This window comes from Trachypithecus francoisi, unplaced genomic scaffold (genome assembly GCF_009764315.1).
Source record: "Trachypithecus francoisi isolate TF-2019V2 unplaced genomic scaffold, Tfra_2.0 Lachesis_group8, whole genome shotgun sequence".
Classification (NCBI taxonomy): Eukaryota; Metazoa; Chordata; class Mammalia; order Primates; family Cercopithecidae; genus Trachypithecus; species Trachypithecus francoisi.
In genome coordinates this window covers 3,820,988-3,844,261 of record NW_022681473.1, presented here as the reverse complement: position 1 = coordinate 3,844,261, position 23,274 = coordinate 3,820,988, and the positions used below count along the sequence as shown (strand labels likewise).

General features: G+C 51.7%; 1 protein-coding gene and 1 long non-coding RNA gene across 7 annotated transcripts in view; one reads left to right on the top strand and one right to left on the bottom strand.

Annotated features, from left to right (window-relative positions):
- The window catches only part of SHANK2 (SH3 and multiple ankyrin repeat domains 2), a 672,941-nt gene that overhangs the window by 201,910 nt on the left and 447,757 nt on the right, over positions 1 to 23,274 (bottom strand). The window lies entirely within an intron of this gene.
- Positions 15,724 to 22,071, top strand: LOC117079828. Of its 2 annotated transcripts, none has more exons than XR_004435627.1 (4): positions 15,724 to 17,057; positions 21,021 to 21,168; positions 21,333 to 21,462; positions 21,794 to 22,071. It is a non-coding gene; the product is annotated as an uncharacterized LOC117079828 (long non-coding RNA). The 2 variants fall into 2 exon arrangements; XR_004435628.1 differs by lacking the exon at positions 15,724 to 17,057 and adding an exon at positions 18,068 to 18,368.

The following is a 23,274-nucleotide window of genomic DNA, read 5'->3' as shown; positions in this document are numbered from 1 at the left end:
ACATGATCTCGGCTCACTGCACCCTCTGTCTCCCGGGTTCAAGCGATTCTCTTGCCTCAGCCTCCTGAGTAGCTGGGATTGCAGGCGCCCACCACCACACCTGGCTAATTTTTGTATTTTTTAGTAGAGACAGGGTTTTACTATGTTGGCCAAGATGGTCTCAAACTCCTGACCTCAGGTGATCCACCCGCCTCGGCCTCCCAGAGTGCTGGGATTACAGGCATGAGCCATTGCACCCAGCCTCCCCATCATAATCGAGGATAAAATCCAAATTCTCCACCATGGCTAAGACCTTTTGTGATCTGATTCATGCCCCTTCTCCTCCTGACTCCTCCCCTTCCAGCCATGCTGCCATCCTCTCTTCCTCCAGCAGGTCACACTCATCTCCAGCACAGTGCCTTTGCGCTGCCTGTGCAATTCCCAGGACGCTGCTCCAGGTCTCCCTGAGCCGGGCTGTTGTCCCTGCAGGTCCCCCGGGTCCCCTCCAGAGAGAGGCCTTGCCACCTGGTGGTGGTTGACCTTCTGTGTCCCCAGCTCTCCAGCCTTTCTCTCTGCTTTGCTTTCTTCCAGCCAGTTACTGTTTGAAACTGTGATTTGCTTGTTCACTCATTTGCTGTCTGACTCCCCCAGTAGCACGTGCGTGCCCCCGAAGGCAGGACGGTTCTGCCCACCACCTCTGCAGCCTTAGACAGCGCCGGCCACCGGTGTTATTTTTGGAAGGAAGGAAAAGCGCTGTTCTAGGTGGAGAAGGCCCACTTTCTAGTCCTGGCTCTGGCAAGAACTAGCAGCGGGACCCTGGACAGGACCCTCAACCACCCTGAGCCTGGGTTTTCCTGTCTGCAAAATGAAAGACCAGAATATCTGGGCAGAAGCTTCATCAGTGCTCCTGACACAGTGAAGGAAGCCTGAGCTGGAACCTCCTCTGTGGTCTTTGATGCAGGCTGGGTGTCCTCCTGTCCTGAAGTTCCCTGACAGAGGGCTTTTCTGGGATACGGGGCTGTCAGTTGTAAAACCAAGATGGTCCTGGACAAACGCGGTGAGTTGGTCCCCCTCCCAGACCACCCCCTGTGCCTGGAGTACAGTACCCATGGCTCTATTCAAAACCATTCTCCCGCATCCCTCCAATTCGGCAGCCCTCGAGACCCTGCAGGCTGGTGGGAGCACTGCCACTGAAGGTCCAGGCAGCCTGCAGTGACAGGTTTGCCCAGGGCACATGTCTCCACCAGCAGCAGGGCCAACTCACACTCCAGCCTCAGCCTTTGACTCTGAACTGAATGTTCTTTAAAAAAAAAAACCAGGGGAACAGTAACTGCCTGGCATTTTGCTGTGAGTGCAGGAAGGGACTGTTTTATGACTTCTCTTCGTTCATTAATTAAAATGACAGGCCCAGCCTGCCCCATCTGTCTGTCTCAAAGCTCGCCCACAAAGACCATGCCAGCGGGCCATGGGACAGGCCACAGGGGTCTCCCTGCGAGGCAAGTTCCCAAGTCCCTCCGGTGGGGATGGGGAGTAGATGGCCCCACAGCTACAAAATCAGAAGCGTCCTCCTCTCCCGGGAACCAGACTCAATGTGACAGTCACCTGATGTCCTGGGCTTTGCAGGAAGGCTGATTCCAGGGCTGGGGGCCCACCTGCAGCCCGTGGTCCCCCCACCAGGCTCACCTGCCCAACCTGGATGGCACAGAGCTGTTGGGCAGGAGGCCATGAGAAACCCAGGCCAGACCCGTGCCAGAGGAGAAGGCCACTGCTGCTGTCCACCCCTGGCCACCAATCTCCCTGTACTCATTAGGGCCACTGAAAAGTTGGCTTCTCTTCCAAGTGCTGACACTTCATTAAGAGGCTGCTGTCACCAGAGGAGCAGTTGTAAAAATAGTTAAAAGTATGAGGCTCATATAATTTGGCTCTTTATCCCCTGAAAATCCCATGGTGAAATTTGATCCCAATGTTGTCGGTGGGGCCTGGTGGGAGCTGTTTGGGTCATGGGGTCAGATTCCTCATGAATGGCTTGGTTCTATTCTCCCAGGGCTGGGTTCTTACTCTTAGTTCCCACAAGATCTGGTTGTTAAAAAAGGGTCTGATACTTTCCTCTTCTCTTTCCTCCTCTCGTGCCATGTGACGCCAGCTCTTGTTGGCCTTCTGCCATGAGTGGAAGCTTCCTCAGGCCCTCACCAAAAGCAGATGCTGGCACCGTGCTTCCTGGGCACCTGCAGAACTGCGAGCCAAAGAAACCTCTTTTCTTTATCAATTACCCAGGCTTAGGCATCCATTACTGCAATGCAGCTGGACTAAGATAGAGGACTGACACATTGTAATGGAAAGCACTTTAATGACGTCCTTTTTTTTCTTTTTTGAGACGGAGTTTTGCTCTTGTTACCCAAGCTGGAATGTCCAGCTTGGCATGATCTCGGCTCACTGCAGCCTCCAACTCCCAGGTTCAAGTGATTCTCCTGCCTCAGCCTCCCGAGTAGCTGGAATTATGGGAGCCCGCCACCAGGCCTGGCTAATTTTTGTATTTTTAGTAGAGATGGGGTTTTTCCATGTTGGCCAGGCTGGTCTCGAACTTGGGACCTCAGGTAATCTGCCTGCCTTGGCCTCCCAAAGTGTTGGGATTACAGGCGTAAGTCACAATGTCCAGCCAATGATGTCCTTTGGAAGGGGCTCTGCAAATGTTCTAGACCAGGCAACAGCCCAGAGAGTGAACATTCCAGGTTTTAAGGGCGGATGGGTGGTCCCTGTCCAACTATTCACTCTGCTAGTTGTGGCTCAGAGGCAGCCATGACAATATGTAAATGATGGGTGGGGCTGTGTTCCAATAAAACTTTATTTACAAAAACAGGCAACGGGCCAGATTTGGCCTGTGGGCTGCAGTTTCTAAAGATAGGCTCTACATATTCTAACGACATTTAAATCCACACAAATAATACATGTACGTGCCATATAACTACGTATAATAAAAGCTAAGAAAAGTCTCAATCTTGCTGCAGAAGCCTTGCTGACATTACCATGTACAGGTGTGCCTGGCTTGATATAACACCTGAGCTCTGGAAAAGAGGCGAGGAGAACACGTTTTAGAAATGAGATCATCTGTGAGACGCCCGAGAGGTTCAGAAGGATCACATGGGGAGTCCTTTCTGAGAAACAAAGAAACATCTCTTTACTTTGTCTAGGTTTTTATGCTCTGGTTGGCTCCAGGTGGGGACAGACCTGAATTCTGGCTTAATGAGTAATAATTCATAATTAGAGTAATTAGTGTAATTATTACGCTACGGCCTTTGAGCACCTTCCATGCGCCAGGCGTTGTTCTAAGTGTTCTGTGGGTTTAACTAATTGAATCTGCATAATGACCACATGAGGCAGGAACTGTTATGACTCTCACTTTATGGATGAGCAAATAAAGCACAGAGAGGTTGAGTGATTTTCACAAGGACACACAGCTGGAGGCAAAGCCAGGCTGTCTGAACCACTGTGGGTTATTGAACGATAGTGATATTGAAACACTGTTGATTCCTGGCCAGGTGGGGGCCAGTTCCCTGACAGCTCACAGCCCTCTCAACCCAGACAGTGACAGAGAGAAAGGAAAGGACTCCGGAGGGAGGCACTGGTTCTAGCAGCACATTCTGGAGAAGGACTTGGTGATTTACCATCCTGCCAGTATCTGAGCTGCCGGGAGGGCACCCTGGGATGCTCTGAGAAGATTTTGCCAATAGATCCTGCTCTGTACCAAAAAAAATTGAAATTGGAAATGGTGGACCAAATGCTGGGCTGGGTAAGGCCAGGGAGGAAGGACACAGTGGGGTGAGCAAGGCCAAAGGCAAGGCAAGACCCCACAACTAAAAATGGGTGCAGGAACATCTGGATAAACGTTTACAGTTCACACCCCATGCTGGTTATGTCTGTGTTTTATGATTCCCATCTCAATGAACTGGCGATGTGTCAGAAGAGAAGGCATCTCCTGGGCACAGCAGGGGTGTGTGCTGGTCTCTGGTTCACACTTTTACTCCCACCTACAACACTCTATACTTGCTATCTCTATCGGCTGAACTCCTATTCATACTTTAAAGCCCACTGCAATAGCCACCACTTCCGAGAGGCCCTTAATGCTGTCCCTCACATGAATCTGTGCGCTTAGACGGAGGGGACTGAATCTTCTTTTTCTCCCACACCCAGCTCCTGGCGCAGACTCTGGCACTCTTCTCAGCTTGCTGCCCGCTGCAGCGGCTGGAAAAACCAGACACTTGGTATTGCAGCCTCCCCTGCGGTCATGGATGGTCATGACCCTATGGAATAGTTTTGGCCAAGGAGACCCGAAGGCCAGGTCCACTGGGACCTCTGGGAAAGCCTGGACTATTTGGAAAGGGAGTAGGGGTTGGGGAAGTGCTCCCTGGCAACCCCTCCTTTTTGTTCCTGAGTAGGATGTGCTAGGGGGGACATCATACTTGGAGCTACGGCCACTACCTTGCCACCATGAAGGAGAGGGCAAGAGGCCTTCAGAGATGTCACTGCCCATGCAACGGATGATAGCCATGTCCTCCTCTGGACTCGCCATTGTGCTCTCAGCCACTGTGAGTGAGGTTTTTTATTACTTGCAGCCAAATGCTTTCTAATGAACATAAGGTGAATATTTGGAACTTGGAGCGAGGGGGCAGGGTGGTTAGAAATTACAGGATATGGGCAAAACACTAGGATGGCTTTCTGACAAATTAAGAGGTCTCCGAGTTATATTCTGGGTTGGGAAACAATGACTCAGCTCTCATTCCTTCAAGGACTGTAGTCATTGGCAAGGAGGACTCATGAGCCCCGGTGACACAGACGGGGCCCTGCTCTGTATTCAATTGTCCAAAGAAGATCTAGTCACAACCCCTCATCTCAAACAAACTCTTGGTTCAGAAAGCAGAGAACTAAGGAGAAGTGGTTTCCTTGGATTCAACTGCTCTGAATTTCCCACTCACCACAACACTGACTTCCTGGGCACGCTGGCTAATCCCAAGTATACAGGCAATTACTTGTACATCACAGCATTTGGGACAACACACACCAAGGCTGGGAAATCTCTAAAAAGCCAAGTGAAGGAAAGAGATACAGATTTTAGGTGCAGAGGGGAATGTAGCAACGGAGTGGATCAGAAGACACAGCCGAGGCCCACGGTCCAGTCTGGATCTGATGAGTGGATGTCTGAGGCCATACACTGCCTCTGCTAATGGATCCCTCTGCCAGACCCGAGGACCAGCCTGTCCACAGACGGGGCTTCCAGACACCCCAGACAAGCCACACAATTGCAAAGTCTTTGTCATTCAATGCATCCAGCTGAGCGGCCAACATCCTCCTCTTGGATTCAGCACGTGGTGTGCCGAGTCTTCTCTATCCTTTAAGCGTTCTTAGAACCCAGGCCACCACCCGCAATTCTGAAAGTTGGCCTTGCTCACATGAAGCCCTGCCTTCCCTCTGACCTTCCATGACACCGCTGATGCCCTGTCTTTGTGACTGGACCCTTGGCAACGGCATGGGGGCTGAAGCGTCTCCCAACAAGGTAAAGGTAAGGCTGGTTGCCCCTGGACAACCTTGCTCGTTGCACCCACCCAAGGAAGTTCACCATTTGTGTGACCACGTCTACTGCTGAGATGACCTCCAAGAAGCGTGCAGGCAGGGAACCCTCAGAACACCAGGTCCAACACAGCAAGACCCACCAGAAACCCCATTCAGGGCTCTGGAAGCCAGGCTTCCCCTGAGCCAGAGATGCCCACTCCCCCTCACGCTGCTTTGCACTCGACCACCAAAGCCAGGGTCCTTGCATACCCATTTCCCAGATGTGTGCAAACTTCTCACTGAGGAAGACATGTCTTAAGAACGAACTGCTTGTCCCAATTGTGGGACAAAAAGACTCACTCCATTTTTTTGCAGAAGGTTCCAGTCCTCTGTTCCCTTCCACCATCTCCACAGGAGTCCTCATTGCCATTTCCCACTGTGTCCAGTTAATTGAGGATGTTGGGGGGCCCTCCAAAGACACAGGACAACCTCTTGCACCAATTTTCCCAGGTCTTCAGCCCCAGCCAGTTTCTCACCTTAAATCTTCCCCATTCTCCAGGACTTCCTAATTTCCTTCTCGTTTTCCTTCTTGTTCTTTTGTTTTGTTGTTGTTTGTTTTTGAAACACAGTCGCACTCTGTCACCCAGTCTGGAGTGCAGTGGCACGATCTGGGCTCACTGCAACCTTCCACTCCCGGGCTCAACCGATTCTTCTGCCTCTGCCTCCTGGGTAGCTGGGAATACAGGCGTGTGTCACCAGGCCCAGCTAATTTTTGTATTTTTGTAGAGATGGAGTCTCGCTTTGTTGCCCAGGCTGGTCTCAAACTCCAGGGCTCAAGGAATCCTGCTGCTTTGGCCTCCCAAGGCGCTGGGATTCCAGGCATGAGCCACCACGCCCAGCCTCCTGCTTGTTCTTTATTAAAGCTGGAGTCATCTGTCCTGCCTTTCCCTGCCTCTCGACCTGCTTTGTTTCCAGTCCGCTAAGAACAGGGTTTTTTGTGTGTTTTTGTTTTGTTTTTGAGACAGAGTCTTGGTATATCACCCAGGCTGGAGAGCAGTGGTGTGATCTCGGCTCACTACAACCTCCACCTCCTGGGTTCAGGCGATTCTCCGGTCTCAGCCTCCCGAGTAACTGGGACTACAGGTGTGAGCCACCACACACCCAGCTAATTTTTGTATTTTCAGTAGAGACAGGGTTTCACCGTGTTGGCCAGGTTGGTCTCGATTCCTGACCTCGTGATCTGCCGGCTTCGGCCTCCTGAAGTGCTGGGATTACAGGCGTGAGTCACTGCGCCCAGCCCAGAACAGGCATTTTTCTAACTGCGAACTGTTTTGCCCATGCCCCTATCCCCAAGTCCAGGCTGCACAGGTATTCATTTGCCTTGACATATGTCCTCCACATACCCCCTGATTACCTCCAAACTCCAACACACTCACTTTTCCTTAACCAGAGGCTTTCAGAATGCTCACTAGGACAACCTTCCTCCCCCGCCCTCACATGACGGCGAAGAAGAAGATGCCAGGCCCGTAACGGGTGACAGCACGGGCTCATCCGTGCAAATGCAGGTAGTAAAACATGCCTGACGGCAACGCTGGGCCCTGGCAGGCCGGTGCTCACAACACACCAAGCCCCGTGGGGAGCCCCTGCACTCATTCTCTCTCTCACACAACACATTGTGGAGGGAGGCACCTTTTTCTTTCCCATTTTACAAACAAGGATGCTGCAGCTCAGAAAGGTTCAGTGAGGAGCTCAAGGTCACACAGCTGGCAAGTGGTGGGCCTGGGCATCCAAACCCAAGGCCAACTGCAGAGCCTGTTCCCACCACCAGCAGTCAGCCAGCCCCCTTTTGAGGAGCAGGGCAGGCCTGTCTCCGGCCCATCAGGGAGGTGGGAGATCTCCCTGCACCCTCGGCCTCCTCTTTTGGGCTGTGCACCTGCCTGGGGCAGTCCCTCTGTGCCTGGCAGCAGCGGAGGCGTCCAGCTACCAGCTGTCTCGCCATGACCAGTACAAAGGGCTGTGTCCCATCCCCCTGTGGTGGGGAGAAGTGGGTCAGGGCTGGGCCTTGGTCCTGCCAAGGAACAGAAGGGCACCTCCACTGAACGGGAGGCTTGGGAGGCCTGGTGCCATCTGTCACGCTGACTACACTCCCCAGGGCCTGGAACGGTGTCTGGCACATGTGGGGGTGTCATGAGGATGTCTGTGGCCTGAGAGACAAAGGCCACTGCTGCCTGCTGCCACACTCCAGCCAGACCCTCTGGCCCATGGAGTGACAACTAGACCAGGTGCCCCTCCCTTGGGGCCCTGGACGTCCACCTGCCAACAGCTGTATGATCCGTTCCCAAATCCACAGAGCCCAGGGTGACGTGGCCTTTGGGGTTGCACAGCCCCTTCCGAGACCCCTGTGATCACTGTGATTGGAAATGACTTTGGGTCCCACGGAGGCCGATGGGTGGGACGGGGGTTGGGGCGGGGAGGGAGGCAGGATGCAGTCCGCACAATCTGGGAGAGAGGCGGAGTTTCATGTCCCTTTCTGCTGCACATCCTGGCCCTGGGAAAGGGAGCAGAACTCCTGCAGCCTTGGTTTTTCCATCTGTAAAGTGGGGCCATCGTGCCCCGTCCCAGGGAGTTACACACTCACAGCTAATGTCGGCCAAAATGCCTTCCGTCAGAGTGGCTTCTCAACCTCTTCAGTGTACGCACTGAACGTTCACAAGCACTCTTATGAGTGTCCTGTGATGGCTATAACAACATAACATAAACTTGACAGCTAGACACATTTAGCCTCTTACAGTTCTGGGGGCCAGAGGTCTCACTGGGCTAAGACTGAGGTGTTGCAGGATGGGCTCCTCCCCGAGGCTCCAGAGGACGGGCTGCTTCTTGTGTTTTCTGGTTTCTAGCAGCCACTACGTTCCCCGACCCATGACCATTCCTCAGATCACTCCAGCCTCCGCTCCCATCGTCCCAGCTCCCCACGCTCTGCCTCTGACCCCCTGCCCTCTGATGAGGAGCCCTGTGATGGCACAGGGCCCACCTGCATTCCCAGGACCATCTCCTAATCCACCGCCAGCTGATTAGCTGACAAGTGCCCTCTGAAGCGTCATTCCCCTTGGCCGGGTGGAGTCCCACACTCACAGACGCCAGGGGTCAGGACATGGACATCTCTGGGCTCCACGGTTCAGCTGGCCATGCCACCCCAGTCTCTCTCTCTTCCCCTGGTGAGGCTCGAGGTGGATGAGGCTTTAATATGGAGTGGCGGTGTTTTCAACCATCTTTCGCAGATTGCGGGGTGACTCATCCAACCCCAGGCACCGTCCTCCTTGTGGGGACTCTCAACAGGATGCAGGCACACCTTGGATTAGGTACCAACAAGCAAACAGGCAGGTCCTGCGGCCGAGATACTCCCACACTCTTCCTAGTAAATCACATTCTCCCTGGGCGTGGACCATCCCCATCAACGCTCAGACCACAGGCCAGTACCCACTTAGAAGGCAACTGCCTCTGGCGTGCTGGTGGCCCAGCTGACAGGTACTCTGACTTGCAGGAGGACTTAGAGGACACTGGCTGCTCAGGGACACCTCGGCATCGGTGCCTGGGGCCACCGGCGCCTGCTGGGAGGGTCCTGCCTCTTGAAGCGTGCAGCGGCACCTGCTCTGCCAAGTCCCCCATTCTGTCTGCTGCTGTTCAGCGTGGGGTCCCTTTTCTCTTGGCAAAGTCTGACGGCGGACCCCCCCCACCCCTGAATAAACAGCTGCTGCACAGAGATGTTTCTCTGCAGTTCAGGATTCGCGTCGGAGGAGAATTCAGAAGTCCAAGCCCATCATCCGATGCTGCCAAATTTCTGCCAGCCTCAGCAGTAACCTTATCTGGCAAGGTTAAAGAGCCTATCAGATTCCCAGCCCAGAAACTAATTAGATAAAGAGGAAACCTGGGCCCCCTGGGGTATCTCCTCAAAGGCCAAGAGGTGCACATCCACCACGTCCACCCCACCACGCCCAGAAATGGAACCCACCGGCGGTGCTGCCTCGGCCACCCTGGACTGTAACCATCCAGGCTCCCAGCCGGATCCCTGCTGTACCTCCGCGGGGGAGAGGCCGGCTCGTTCACATGAAGGGAGACTGAACGGATGCTGGGGCACATGGAGCTCCCCAGATCACTCACAGCAACCTTCCTGCCGGTGACTTTTGGTTTGGGAGGTGACCCAAGCTCCGTACCTAATGGAGTGACTTGGGTGGGAACAGGAGGCAGGGGTATCCAGGCTCCATAGAGAAAACCCTTTCTGGATCAACCAGAGCTCTTGGTTTTAGCAACAGAAACCACCTCCAGAAATCTTGAACACAGTGGGGTTCTGCACGAGCTTCAGGTCAAAGATGGCGGAGGGGCGGACATCACCGGACTTTATAACAGCAGGGTCCGGTCATGCTCGGGGTGAAATCTAAGGGAAATACATCTGGGGTGTGGCCTTCACCCAGGCGAGGGGCTGCAGCTTTTCCCTTTCAGAGAAACAGGAGTCCGACAACCTGGGAAAGAGTGTAAGGCAGCTCAAACGTGCTGGAGGGTGCGTGGCGGGAGGGCCTTTGATCCACAGGCCAGGTTCCAGGACTGATCCCACAGAAACGCACCCTCAAGGGCACCACAAGGCAGGACCAGGGCTGCTGCTGCTACTGCCATTGTCTGAACTGGAAACATTTGAGCCATCTCCAGGGGACACGCTGGGTCCACCCCATCCCCGGACGGTTACTAGGAAGGACACCGTCTACACAAATCCAGGGGCGTGGAAGTCCGACACCAACAGAGTGCAGAAACAGACGGCAGGATGGCGTGGGGCGGAGCCCGCTGTGCCCCACAGACACACGAGAGGAGGATGTGGTGACACTGCAAAAGGCCGGCGGGCGGATCGCCAAAGGTCAGGAGTTTGAGACCTGCCTGGCTAACATGGTGAAACGCCGTCTCAAACTAACAAAAACAAACAAATAAATAAGGCTGGTGGGCACAGCCAGCCATGCAGAGCGGCCCCTTCTGGGAAGTGGGACCAGGAGGATGACATTTACTTTCTATATATTTCTGCTTTCCTTGAATATCTTGAGATGGAAGAGTGGGCATTGTTGTTTTGTAAAACAGACAAGATGGGAGAGAGAGAGGGAGGAAACGGGGGAGGCAGGTAGAGAGAAGTTTCCGGTTTGCCCAAGGCCACACAGAAGGAGGCCTGGAGCCCCTGTCCTCGTGGGTTGGGGAGCATCCTGGTTCCTCTGTTGAACTCACTCTCTCAGGACCCGAGAGCAGCCGCGGATGGAAGAAAATGAAAAGACAAAACGCAAGTCCTAAGCACAGGAGGATGACGGGAGGATGGGGAATGATGCTGCTCTTCACAGCGCCACCGAGGCATGGGTCAGGTCCGAGGCATGCGTCAGGGGTTACCCTGAAGGTGAGGAAATCGAGGCCAGGGGTTAGGTGACAAGTCTCAGGCAGACCGGCTGGAGTCGGCAAAGCTGGGAAGCAGCTGAGAGGGTGTGACCGCTGAGCTGCATCCCCTGGAAGGCGCCGTCTCCCTGATGGCCTCAGTTTCCCTGCTGGTCTCCCTACCAGGCTCACTGCTGGCTCAGGATTTGACAATGACTGCTCCCTCCTTTTTTATTGAAATTTTTAAATTTTATTTTTAGAGATGGGATCTTGCTTTGTTGTCCTGGCTGGTCTCAAACTCCTGTGCTCAAGCAATCCTCCCACCTTGGCCTCCTGAAGTGCTGGGATTCCACTGTGCCTGGCCACCTCCTCCTTTCTTTTCCTTAGTCCTAACCTTCTTCCTGTCTCCGGCCACCTCTCACCTCAGCGAGCTCCACTCTGGCGTTTCTGTGTAACTCAGCAACCTGCCCTCTTCCCCACCCAATCCGTGCTGCCTTTAACACTTTCCTTCCACCCCTGGAACTTGCCGCCTTCTACTCATGGTGCATCTCTGTGTGTTAGCTCACCGATATGCTGATACATGCTCTCGGAGTTTCCTGTGGACACTGCAACAAATCGCCACAAACTGGGTGGTTTAAACAGTGGAAACGGGTTCTCTCACAGTGCTGAAGGCCGGAAATACAGTTATCAGCATGACCCACTGTGGTGGAATCAGGGCATCGGCAGGGCCATGCTCCCTCAGGAGGCTCCAGGGGAGGACCCCTCCTTGTTTCTCGCAGCTTCTGGTGGCTGCGGGCATTCCTTGCCTTGGGGTCCATCTCTCTAATCGCTGCCTCTGTGGTCGTGGCTTTCTCCTCTTCTATCTTCATGATCTCCTTTTTTTTTTTCTTTCCAGACAGAGTCTTGCTCTGTTGCCCAGGCTGGAGTGCAGTGGTGTGATCTCGGCTCACTGCAACCTCCGCCTCTCAGGTTCAAGTGATTCTCGTGCCTCCACTTCCCAAATAGCTGGGATTACAAGTGTGCACCACCACGCCTGGCTAATGTTTGTATTTTTAGTAGAGACAGGGTTACACCATGTTGGCCAGGCTGGTCTCGAACTTCTGGCCTCAAGTGATCCACCTGCCTGCACCTTCCAAAGTGCTAGAATGACAGGCATGAGCCACTGCGCCCAGCCCTGGATGCATACTTTTGAATAAATGAATGAAAAGAGAGAGAGAGACCTGGGTCCCTGTCCCTGCTACTCACTCTTCATATCCATGGTCCCTCTCCCAGGGTCTTCACTGTCCCTGTCCTCCTACCCAATCATCACCCTTGAAATGTGAAAAGTGGCTCCCAGAGCCTGAAACCATGAACGTCTAAAGGCACACTCGTGGCTGGGCACGCTCATGCATCCCAGCAGTATGGGAGGCAGAGGTGGGAGGATTGCTTGAGGCCAGGAGTTCAAGACCAGCTTAGGCAACATAGAGAGACCCCCATCTCTACACACATACAAAATTAGCCAGGCATGGTGGTGCACGCCTGTACTGTGGCCCCAGTTACTCGGTAGGCTGAGGTGGGAGGACCACTTGAGCCCAGGAATTCAAGGCTGCAATGACCTGTGATTGCACCACTGCACTCCAGCCTGCCTGGGCAACAAAGTGAAACCCTGTCTCTTAACCCCTATCCCCACCACAAAGGCATACTCTCCGGTTTCCTAGGAGAATCCAGTTTGGTATCTCACGCTCCCCTCACCCAGGAAGCACAGGCTGTGGAAAGGGTATCTCAGCCCCTGCCCGTCACTCAGCAGGACTCAGTGAGTGCCTGAGTCACACCCAACAAGAGGGACAGCGCCCCTGGCCCTGCCCATCCAGTGAGTGTTGTTGGTCCCAGCCCTGCCCTGTCTGCAGCCCTTCCGATAGGTCACATGCCTCTCTCTGCCTCAGTGTACCCCTCAGGAAGAAGAAGGGACTCCAGAGATCCCTCTTGGCTCAAATACAAAGGTGAGGATAATTTGGGGAAAGAGGCAGGGTAATTACTTTGTGCACTTTGGCAGTGGGAACACTATACCACAGAAGGGTGAGGCAGAGGACCCTGGTCAATGCCTGACTCCGACATCACCTTAGTCCCTGCCTCGGGTCCCTGAACTCAGTCCAAGTCATTCCCCCAGGTGGTGTGGCCAGAGGACTCCAGTTCCTTAATCTCTGCCCTCCCATCTGATAGTCTCGGAGGCTTGGCGAAGAAACTCCCAAAAACAAAAAACTGGCAAATGAAACCCAGGAAAGAAAAAAGCTCCCAACCTCCAGTCTGGGCCCCTCTCTTCCAGTCTGCTTTTGAACTCACTTTTTCCACCCTCCTATCCTCCTGCCGCCCAGAAAAGAGCTGCCCTCTTCCTGGTTCCTCCCCTTCGCTCCTCTTAGAGGCCTCAGAGCTCCACGAGGCCAACTCCAGGCCAGGACACCTGAGACACATGGTACCAGCTGCTACACCAGGCATTAGGGCACTGAGCCAGCCTCCACCTTGGCCTTTGGGTCAGTGGAGTCAGGTTTTAATCAGCACATGCCCCTTAATCAGAGCTAAGCCCTGCTTGTTGGTTGGCAGGACCTGGGAGTGCAGCCTCTAGACCTGATCCATCTGACCAAGCTCCCTGACAGAGAAAGAGAGGGAAGCAGGTTCTAAGCTGGACCCTCCCGAAGACTTGATGGGCTGCATCTCTTCGTAATCCTAAGCATGGGGACAGGTGCCTGGTGCTTCCTTCTGTCCTTGAGGGAATGGGGCAGCAGAGCCCTAGGGAGGACAGAGAGCAGTCTCAGATCCTTAGACTGCCCTGAGCACTTTTCATGGCACACTCCTTGGCAGTGGGGACACAAGTCTCCTTCTCACTGGGGCCATGCTGTCCCTTCCTTTCCGTGAAGTGAATATTTATTGAGTGCTGACAATGTGCCAAGTACTGCCTATAGAGAGGTGTGAGCACACTGCCCAACCTTGGTCCCTTCCCTTACCCCAAGTCACAGATTCAGCCACCCACCCATCCATCCACACATCCATGTGTCCACCCATGCACTCATCCATCCATCCATCCACCTATCCATCCATCCCCCATCCACCCATCCAGCTCCCCTTCCTTCCTCCCTTCCTCCCTCCCTTCCTTCCTTCCTTCCTTCTTCCTCCATCCTTCCCTCCCTCCCTTCTATCCATCACCCATCTACCCATCCATCTATCCACCCATCCACACACCCATCCAGCTCCCCTTCTTTTCCTTTTCCTTCCTTCCTTTCCTTCCTTCCATCCATCCATCTACCCATCCATCCATGCATCCACACACCCATCCAGCTCCCCATATATCCATCCATCCATCCACCCTTCCTTCCATCTATCATCCAAATACCCACCCATCAACTCATCCACCCATTCACACAACCATCCATCCATCCATCCATCCATCCATCCCCACACTCATCCAGCTCCCCATCTATCCATCCATCCATCCTTCCTTCTATCTATCCATCATCCATCTACCCATCCATCCACTCATCCACCCATTCACACATCCATCCAGCCACCCATCTATTCATCAATCCATCCATCCATCCATCCTTCCATCTATCCATCATCCATCTACCCATCCATCCATTCATCTATCTATCCACCCATCCATCCATCCATCCACCCATCCACACACCCATCCAGTTCCCCATCTATGCTTCTTTCCTTCCATCTATCCATTATCTTTCTATCCATCCATCTTCTCACCTCTCCCTCCACTCATCTCCCCATTCTCTGAGAGCCGGACATTTGCCAGACCCTGTGCCAGATGCCAGGGAGAAGGAGACAAGTCAGTCAGTCCTGGTCCTATCCTGGAGGAGACACAGGCATAGAAGGCACAGGGGTGGGCAGAGAAAAGGCAGATCAAACTCTTGGCTGCCCTGCGTGGCCCAGGTAATGTTGAATCAGGGAGGTCTGATTGCTTCTCACTCTAGCTCTCCAAGTCAGGCACCAAAGACTCCTCCTGCTTCCTGGAGGAAGGCCCAGAACACCAGGCTTTTGGCCAGAGGCGGGGATCAGTGTGAGCACTTCCCAAGAGCCTGCCGCTTCCCAGCCACAGCCTTGGGTACCCCTCCAGATCCAGTCTCCTCATCTGCTCCCTGGAGAGGCACCCCTTGGCCTTGTATGCCACTGGTGGCCCGTGCCTGGACCCCAACTAAGAGTGCTCCTGCCCATCTTGGGCTGCCCTCTGGCCACCCCTGCCCACTCTGGGTCAGGCCCTGGAATCCCAACCTTGCCCAGCCTGTCTCAGGGTTTGCAGTTTTGTCTAAAGTGCATTCATTCATGCTGACCACTGACCAGTGGCTATGGCAGTTTCAGGCCCAATGTGTAGACTTTTATATTCAGAAGAGATCTCAGCGATGATGTAGGCATTTTACAATGTAGCCATCTTACAAATGGGAAACTAAGGCCCGTGCAGGAAGGTGATGTCAGAACTGGGACCAGGACCCCGGGCACCTGAACTCCCAGGCCTAGGCCCATCAGGCTTGAAACCCGCCTGCTGGAGCTTCAGATCAGCAAGCTTCATTACCCTGTGTAAGACCCCAACTTAGAGCACAAGGTTGGAGCAGGGGTACAGAGGCATAGATATTGCCCAGGGATGAGCCAGAGCTGGCTCTTAGGAGCTGCCAGGGCTGACTGTGGGCACCTCTTTCCAGCTTGCTCAGTGACCTCACATTGGCAGCTCAGAATGGGCCATTGTGGGGTGATTTGCACCACTGAAATCAGCAAATGCTACCAATCAAGGTGGATATAAGACAGGGGCACGAGAGGGGCCAGGTACAGTGCGGGGGTTGGGGGGCGGGGGGAGAGGTGTGGAGGCAGAGGTCAGCTTTGGCGGCTGTTGTCAGGAACAGCTCCAGAGAGAACATGAGTAAGACCTCTCCTTTGCCTGCCAGAAGGGCTCAGGGATTTTAGGAGACAGGAGATTCCTCTGCAGCTATCGAGCCGAGCTCCTGAGCTCTGGGGGGCCCTGCGCCATCCAGGTGGGGAGCAAGGCAGGCCTCTGGGAGTACCCTCAGTGGAACCCCGCCTGAAGGTGCTGAATCCCAGCCCCCTAAGCCCTCCTCTGCTGCTGCTCCAATGGCCCCACCCACCACGGGTGCCCTCCCCACCATCCACCCACTCGCCACCTGGGAAATGTACTAAACGTGGTCTGAGGCTGCTCTGAGCCAGGAGCCTTCCTGTGGTGAGGAACTCAGCTCCCAGCCCTAAAGTAGGGGCCTTGGGTCCAGAACAAAGCAGCCAGACCTTCCTGCCTGGCCCCACAGAAAAGGCCTTCACGAGGGTGTCCAGGCTGCTGAGAGCTTGGCTTCCCCACCCTCCAGCTGGAGTGGTCCTGGGGCCACTTACTCCAACCCGAAGACCAAGTGTGCCCATCCCCAGTGCAGAACAGTTGCTGAGCTGGGTCCCCCCTTCAGGGCGTGAGGAGGCCCCTCCCCTTCTCCACCCTCAGAGTCCATCCAGCTGTTTTCAGAGGGTCTGAGCATACCTCCAGCCAGAAAAACCTACCCTCACCTTGGTCTGGAGCCAAGGTCCAAAGTCCCCAAGTCAGGCACTTGACGTCATAAAACTGCAAGGGGAAGGTGGCCAGGTCGGAGCACACCTAATTTCACATCACCAAGTACTGGAGAAGGAGGAGTCCAAGCCTGGCCCAGCCAAGCCAGCAGCCTCAGCCATCCCAAGAGACTCACGACCCACTGTGTACCCAGGACACAGCAAGTGTCAGCCTTGTGTTCGGCTCTTTGAAATTATGTATTTCACAGATGATATCTATGAAATCTGAATCTCAAAGCTCCATGACAGAGGCAGAATCACAAATGCTCATTTGTAAATGGCACAGGCAGAGCTGAGAGTGGACGATGTTGTTACAGGGTTGGCAGGTGGAGAGGCTAGGAGGGAATAGGGGCTTGTAACTCACGAGCCTAGGCCCTTTGTGCCTCACTGCCCCCTTTCCAGAGAGGCCCCTCCCCTTTCACGACTCAGCAGGGACACTGTGCTCCTGAGACCACTTCCCCCGACCACAGTTCCATCACCTGGTTATCTGTGAGCCTCACTTCAAGATAAACTCACCAGCACTTCAATTTTCAATTTGGATCCTACTACTTGTCCCATAGGTATGCACGAGAACCTAGGTCTGTCTTTGCTTATGAACTTCTGGTGGGAGTGGGGCCAGGAGCATGTCTTTAAGCCTCTCTTTTTGGTGTTTGACCTGGAGGAACGTGCAGTTCACCTGAGCTCTGCAATGACAGCAGCTACGTGCAGAGATCTGCCCATACCTGGCTGGCTGGTTTGTTCCCAAAGAGATCCAGAAACCACTTCTCTCAAGCTTTAGAAGCTTATCCCATTGTTGAAAGGAAAAGCTCTTGGACAGTAACAGTGTGATTGACAAAATAATAACTTAGATAGACAGGCTGGAAGTTAAGGATATTTCCCAGAATACAGAACAAGAAGGCAGAGAAAAAAATCTTAAGAAAGAATAAGTGACAAATGGGGAGAATGTAAATGGTCTACTAGAGGAAATTCAGAAAGGCTGAACTGAAAGCGGAAGCGATGGAATTGTCAATGAGGTAATAAAATACCTTCTTGAAGTGGAAGCTGCTTTAGTCTGGAAGGGCCTCCAGAGCAGTGAGCTCTATGTGTAAAGGAAGCCCACACTCAGATCTGCCATCAGATTTCAGAACATTAACAAAAAGTAAAAATATGACATTCCTACGAACTTCTAGAGAGGAAAATAAAAGGTCCCTACCTCCAGTGGAATGAGAATCAGACAGTGCTATAACTTCTTACTGGCAATTCTCACCTGCCAGGGATAAACAGGAACATTGAATAATGAGAAAAAGATCAATTCAGAACTGGGAACAGAACCCCCGGGCATCTGAACTCTCAGGCCTAGGCCTATCACCAAGAAGACATAACAGTCCTGAATGAGTACAAACCTAACATCGGAACTTCAAAATACATGCAGCAAAATCCGAGAGAACTGAAAAGAGAAAACAGACAAACACACAATAATATTGGAGAATTTCAGCATTCCTCTCTCAGCAATTGACAACAGAGGACAAGTCAGCAAGGCTCTAAGCCATGAGTAGAGATGGGATGGCGATGAAGCAATGCCTGGAGAGTTCACAGGGAAAATGGTTTTGAAGCTAGACTTCTACAACCCAGAGAACATTTGATAACTAGGGAATTTCCAGACATGGAGGTTACATTCCAGTTACCTTTTGTTGAAGCTGAGGAGGCATCCTGACGGAACAAGGGCAAAGACAAGAAGCAACTCACGTATCCCCTAGCTCAGTGAAGTGGAACTGCAGGATGACCGTTGTGTACTGAGAACGGGAGTTCAAATTGGAGCAGAATGTCAGAGGACTCCAACAAGAAGAGGACAGATTCCAGTGATACGTCAGAAAAAGAATGATATTTTAGTGGTATGCTCAAGAAGCCATAATTTTAGGCCAGGCGTGGTGGCTCAAGCCTGTAATCCCAGCACTTTGGGAGGCTGAGACAGGCGGATCACGAGGTCAGGAGATCGAGATCATCCTGGCTAACACGGTGAAACCCAGTCTCTACTAAAAAATACAAAAAAACTAGCTGGGCGAGGTGGCAGGCACCTGTAGTCCCAGCTACTCAGGAGGCTGAGGCAGGAGAATGGCATAAACCTGGGAGGCAGAGCTTGCAGTGAGCTGAGATCCCGCCACTGCACTCCAACCTGGACGACACAGCAAGACTCCGTCTCAAAAAAAAAAAAAAAAAAAAAGAAGCCATAATTTTTCTCCCACGAGAAAAAAAAAAGGCAATCGGAAACTCCAGGAAAAATAAAATCTTCATGTTGAAAATCATGATCCTAATATTCAGCTGAAATGTGGAATTAACTCTGAACCACTAATAGAGCAGAAAACAAAACAAAACTCATTGGGTGTGATACTATTAATACTCTTCTTCTCACAGGTCTGTAAAGAGGAATTGGAATCCTAACCCCATTTGTATTATCATCAAAATGTAATACTTTCCATGTGTGTGGGTGTATGTGTGTGTGTTTTGTTTTTGTTTTTGTTTTTGTTTTTTGGTTTCACTTTGTTGTCTATGTTGGTCTCGAATGCCTGGGTTAAAGCAATCCTCCTGCCTTGGCCTCCCAAAGTGCTGAGGTTACAGGTGTGAGCCACTGTGTCCACCCTCCACCGTTTTTTAACTTCTGAGTCCAATTTGGAGAGAGAACTTAGAACCTATAAATATAAATATACCAAAAGGTCAAGTGATATTGTCTAAAATGCATTAAACAAGAGAGAGAAGTTTGAGAATGTTATTTAAAGGTAATCCATTAGCATACTGGCAAGAACTATTCAAATTTGGAGGTGAGGGTCAAACTATGAAAGCCTCATCTTTTCCAGCAATGTGTCAAGGATGTTTCACATTTTAAAATTAAGAAATATGGGAGTAATCATCACGTTGGGAAGGTACTGACCAGAAGAATGAAGCAGACCTAATTTAAAAACTGTTTTTTGTCTGCCAAGTGGGGCTGTGTGGATGAAGCTGGGTCAGAGTGGGCAGACAATAATTTATTTCTACTCTTAGCCCTATCTCTGTAGTTTAATTAGTTACTTTCATTACATGCATGCAGCACTTGGGTGAAAATTTATGGAGGAAGGAAAAATGTGAAACTGAGAGTTCACTGAGAATGGATGAGGGGAGGAGTCCCTGGGGCCGCCAGACTGTGGGGTGCTATAGGGAACAGAGAACATGGACAAGAGCCAAGGAGCCGGCCCAGTGAAACAGCAGGAGGACAAGAAGAAGGCAGGACTCCTTGACCCTTGTGATGGACTAAAGGAGGGGGCAAGGGAGGAAAGCAAGGGAGAATGAGGAGGGGGACACTCAGGTCCCCCGTTTAGGCACTGGGAGGGCTGTCCATCACAATAGAGACCACAGAGAAGAGCAGCACTCCCTGGAGAAATGACTCACCCAAATGGAGACCTGGCCCTGGCCACCATCTTTACCATGCTGGGAGAGCATGAAGGAAGAGATGGGTCATCTGTGGTTGTGATGCCTTCCTTTGCCCATACCCAGAGAAATACCCCTCTGTTTCAAAAAACTACAAAAGCACTAGATACTTGCAAAAATAAAAATAAGGTACATTGACTCACGACTGTAATCCCAGCACTTTGGGAGGCTGAGGCTGGTGGATCACCTGAGGTCAGGAGTTTGAGACCAGCCAGGCCAACATAGTGAAACCTCATCTCTACTAAAAATATAAAATAATTAGCCAGGCGTGGTGGCACATGCCTATAATTCCAGTTATTTAGGAGGTTGAGGCAGGAGAATCAATTGAACCTGGGAGGCAGAGGTTGCAGTAAGCTGAAATCACGCCATTGCACTCCAGCCTGGGCAACAGAGCGAGACTCTGTCTCAAAAATAAATAAATAGTAAAAAAAAAAATAAAAATACATAAAATGCATGAAATAAACAGTGAAATAATCTCTTGCCCTGCCCCAAACTATGCCTCAAAGAAGCCACTATGAGAGCTTCCGTATTAACTGCGAGGCCCAGCCTTCAGTTGAGAGTAAGGAACAAATGATGTGTGCTTCCTTCTGTGTCCAGACAGTAGACATACTCAGGAATAAAGCCTTCTTTTCAAGTCTAAGAAATAATAACAAACATATAAAAACACAAAATAATGGCGGAGGAAGAATGGGGGAAATCAATGTTTCTTGCCATTCAGTTCTTACAACCTACACACTGAGGCAGTCTTCTAGAGCACAGAGTTAGGGTTTCAAAGGAAAGCCAGCTACCCACACACACTGCTCACAACTCAGCACCCCTCTGGATTTATATAGCACATGCCTCTTAGGAGCTGCAAGTACTAAACATATTTTCTCATTCATCCTTAACACGAACACAACTGGAGATATAGAATGAGTTGGAAGCAGCTCTACTTTGCAAACAACAGGAACTGAAGACTCAGGGAGGGGAGGTGAGCTACCCAAGGTTGCATAGTTACTTAGCTGGAAAGCCAGAGAGAAAACTTAGGACCAGTGATTTCTCAGGGTCTTTAGAACGCTTCAGATAATATGCATATATGCTTCTAGCTACAGGGTCCTTCTCTAGAAAGATCCTCAGGAACCCAGCAACAGAGATTCTCTGTAAGGAGAAGAACTTGGGGACTAGAAGGCAAAGATGGAAGACCTACCCTTCACACGCTATCAATTTCCTGCATATCTTAAATTTTTAAACCAGGTATGTGTATTTCTTATTACTGATTTAGAAAAAATAAAAATTGGGCTGTGTGGCTCAAAAGCCATGAAAATGGGGAGCTGTGGACAGTGGATATTCAATGGTGAACAGGCATACTTTGCCATCCTTCTAATTCACTCTCTAAGATAAAACTGGTTTTCTCTAAGGGAGAACAAAAAACAGATGCTCAGCACCTTCTTAAACCCTTTCCTTGAGTGGCATTAATGGACATATTCCTTCCTTGCTGCCAATAAGGATGTGCCTCCGGGAGCTCCTCCCTGCGAAAACCAAGAGAAGGTGAGAGCTAAGTCCTCCGTGCTCTTCCTCACCCCCATGTCCATGCCCCTTTCCAATCTAACTTCATCCTACACCTCAGTTCCATCCACCTCTCTACCCCACCTCCTCCACCAGCCCCAACTACCGTTGCTGCTTGGCCTGGATAATTGCAATTGGGCTCCTCACTGGACTCCATCCATCCTGCCATCTGCTTTCCTCCAGAAAAGTGATTCAGATGATGTCACTTCTGCCTAACGCCCTCCAATGCCTCCACTGCAAGTGCGAGAAGACCCAACTCCTTTCATGAAGCACGAGGTCTTTCTCTGACATTACTGCTTCTACTTTTTCCTAGGCTGTGGCTATTCCTGCAGCGTTGAATCCTCTCATCACCCCAGTGCTTCTGTGCTTGCTGAACCTTCTCTTGAGGGCTGGTTCCTCCTCCATCTTTGGGTTTCAACTCAAAAGTCACTTCTTCAGGGAGACGCTCGCTCCCTGGCATCCCTACATAAAGCTGGCATGACCCAACCTCCCAGGACCCTATGACCACACTCGTCTGCTTCATAGCATCAACTACAAAGGGAGATCCTCTGCTTCATTTGTTAACTTTATTGTGTACTTTTACTAATTAGACTGTAACCTACTTGAAGTCAAAGAATGTGCTTGCCTTGTTTACCTCTACAACCTCAGCTCCCAGAATAGTCAGGTCTTGATAAATACTGGTTAAACAGATGGATAGATGAATGCAGTGCTTGGGTGGATGGATGGATTGATGTATGAGTAGATGGGTGGATGGATGGGTGGGTAAGTAGATGGGTGGATGGGGGAGGGAACAGATGAATGTGTGGATGGATAAAGACATACATATGGATGGATTCATAGATGGATGGATGGATAGATGGATGTGTGGACAGATGGACAGGTGGACAGGTGACTGGGTGGATAGGTGAATAGGTGGATGGATGAGTGATAGAAAGATAAATGGCTGAGTGAGTGGACGGTTGGAAGGATGGATGTATAAATGAATAAATGGAGTCTGTTCAGCCTAGAGCGAGATCCTGAGTTCTCCCCCATCCCACCAGGTAGACTTCTCCTGGGTATCCCATGATGAGGCTGGGTATTCAGTTAAAGAGGAGTGGGAACTTAAGATTCCCATTCCCTGAGTGGAGACATGATTTTTAAAAATGACATTGAAATATCTGTAAAGTCCTGAGTAGAAATGACCCTTAGAGACTCTGTTGTTTGACTTTAATTAATGTGGCCATTTCTAGATCCTTCTCTCACTGTTTTCCGGGTGAGTGGAGGGGAATCCCAGGGAGGGAACTGGCTGGAACAGCTGAGTATGTTCCCTAATGAACTGGTGTGTTTTAACATTTGGCTCTCCAGCTCTGAGACTCTGAGCAGTTTTTGACATAAGAGGAGGTGGGAAGGGGAGAAACCTCCTGACTGATTCAGAAAATGTCTCCACTGAGTCTCACTTCCCATGGCATTTTCTCTCATTACACTTGCATCGGCAGTGGGGTGGCCTCAGCCCCGTGCCGTCTGCCCAGATTGCGACCCCACAGCCGACTCTGGATAATTGGCCCACGGGGCTGGCACCGCACCCAGGTTTCTGCTGCTCATTAGTCTAGTTGCAACATGAATGCTGACAAGCGTTTGGGAGCTACAGGCTGTTCTACACCCATGCCCTGGTGACCATGACCTCCAGATGCTCCTCCTGCTCCACTGGAGAAGCTGGCAGTCAGCCTCTCACTCCACACCCACTCCAGAGCTACGCCATTCCAGGGTCACAGGGGTGCACAAGACCTACTCATCTCTGTCCACAAGCTTCCAGGC